We start from the raw sequence: 2,011 nt of genomic DNA, 5'->3' as shown, positions 1-2,011 counted from the left end.
TTACCCCCCCCCCCCCCCATAATTTAAGGTCATACATCTGTTTAGTTTGTAGAACTGTCAATATAAATGTGTATTTGACATGTTAATGGTCGATACAGAAAGTGTTATTGATCCATGTAACCTTGCAAGTGTCCTGGCCTTAAGGTCTGAAAAAGTGATGAGCTATAAGAAATAACTGAAAGTGTAGCACTTTTTTATTGCTTAGTCTAAAGGTTAAGGTTATTTTAAGCTAGTGTTGTCTTTGACCTGTAGATATATCAGCAGAAACCTGCAAGCTTATCTTGCACTTCAAGGTTGTGATGAGTCATTAATAAGACAAAGTTAATGTTTTGATTAGTTAAAAATGTTTAATGCTGTTCATTTATTTTTGTAATGCTGATTTAACAGTGTAATTGTGTGATTTCTGAGACTTAGTAGACTTATCAGAAATCTAAAAGTTCCTGATGCAGCAACTTTCTTATGTGTCTCATCTGGGTTTCATTTAAAAATAAGTAGGCTAATTTGAATTTATTGTATGGTGAAATGTAATTATTGAAACTCATTAAGTGTACAAGTAAAGCGAACAAAAGTGTGGGGCTGCAGCAAAAACAACTTATCACATGTAAGATCATGTCCATAAAGTGTGGACAATGTTGTTTTATTAATTGGATTTGATTTTAATTGGATTCAGTGTTTGTGTTCCCAGTGCATTTTCCAGTTTTGAGAAATAAAGTATATGTTGTTTTTTTGTGCATGTAAGACAAGTAATTATGCATATATTTGCACTGATATTATGACTCTTCACAAATTGAACAAAAAGCTATAATTACATAAAGGACAGATCATTGAGTTTTCTTTTTTAAAAAGTAACAAATGTATAAAACTTTAGATTTTCTCATAAAAGTTTGTAAACTTTCAAAAAAAAAAAATCACAATGTAAATATTTCAATCAAGTTACAGACTTAAGCATTATGACACTTTGCAAAGCTCTCCACAGGTTTTTTTATTTATTTTTTTATTTGCTAAAATACATCAAGGTCACTCAAATGCAGAATCATGCTAAAACCTCATACATAAATCCCACTGACTCATCCAATTTGACTCGGACACTCTTGGCAGGTTGTTAGTGTTGGCACAATTTTAGTCATCTGTCAGTATTTGTGACACTGGACCACAAAACCAGTCTTAAGTTGCACGGGTATATTTGTAGCAATAGCCAAAAATACATTGTATGGGTCATAATGATCGATTTTTCTTTTATGTCAAAAATAATTTGGATATTAAGTAAAGATCATATTCCATGAAGATATTTTGTAAATTTCCTACCGTAACTATATCAAAAGCTAATTTTTGATTAGTAATATGCATTGCTAAGGACTTCATTTGGACAACTTTAAAGGTGACTTTAAAAACTTTTGGTTTTGTGGTCCAGGATCACATTTAAAACTGGATATTTTCACCACAGGTACCCACAAAACTGAATGTTTTGCATGTTAGTTCAAAGCTTTAAATGCTTCAAAGGTACTTTTGCTAACTATAAAGCTCTACTTCATTACATTGGTAAGCTTATGAGCTAATGATATTTTAACTTATCATTAACTCAGCCTCTCCTGTTTGTAGGTTTCTGTTAGGGATGCACCGATACCGGGCCCGATACTGAGCTCCTGTACTCGTACTCATACTCGTTAACATGCCCCGATACCAAACGCCGATACCACACAGCATGTAATAAGCACCATATTCAGACAAAGAAACACCGACAACAGAATAACAGACAGCAGAAAGGAGTTAAGGATGTCTACTACGAAGTATATGTATGCAATGAATATAATGTTAAACATTCAGTATTAAGGCCTGTATAGCTGATGTGCGCGAGCTGATAAACAAAGCACGCTGAGTGGATTGAGCGCGCGGCGGCGCAGATGCGCGAGCTTGTCGAGTGAATATATCTTTCTCACAGACATCACTGGAAAGTTTGTAGTTCGGTCGGATACGTCAAAAACAAGTAAAACAATGCACAAGTTACTTAATG

At 34.1% G+C, this 2,011-nt stretch overlaps 1 protein-coding gene across 4 annotated transcripts in view; it reads left to right on the top strand.

Annotated features, from left to right (window-relative positions):
• Nucleotides 1–2,011, top strand: part of asap1b (ArfGAP with SH3 domain, ankyrin repeat and PH domain 1b) — a 90,624-nt gene that overhangs the window by 62,101 nt on the left and 26,512 nt on the right. The gene's annotated exons all lie outside the window — the stretch shown is intronic.

Source organism: Sinocyclocheilus anshuiensis, unplaced genomic scaffold, assembly GCF_001515605.1.
Source record: "Sinocyclocheilus anshuiensis isolate Anshui unplaced genomic scaffold, SAMN03320099.WGS_v1.1 scaffold106, whole genome shotgun sequence".
NCBI classification, from domain to species: Eukaryota; Metazoa; Chordata; class Actinopteri; order Cypriniformes; family Cyprinidae; genus Sinocyclocheilus; species Sinocyclocheilus anshuiensis.
Note: the sequence above shows the minus strand (reverse complement) of the source record. Positions and strands in the feature narration are given on the sequence as shown.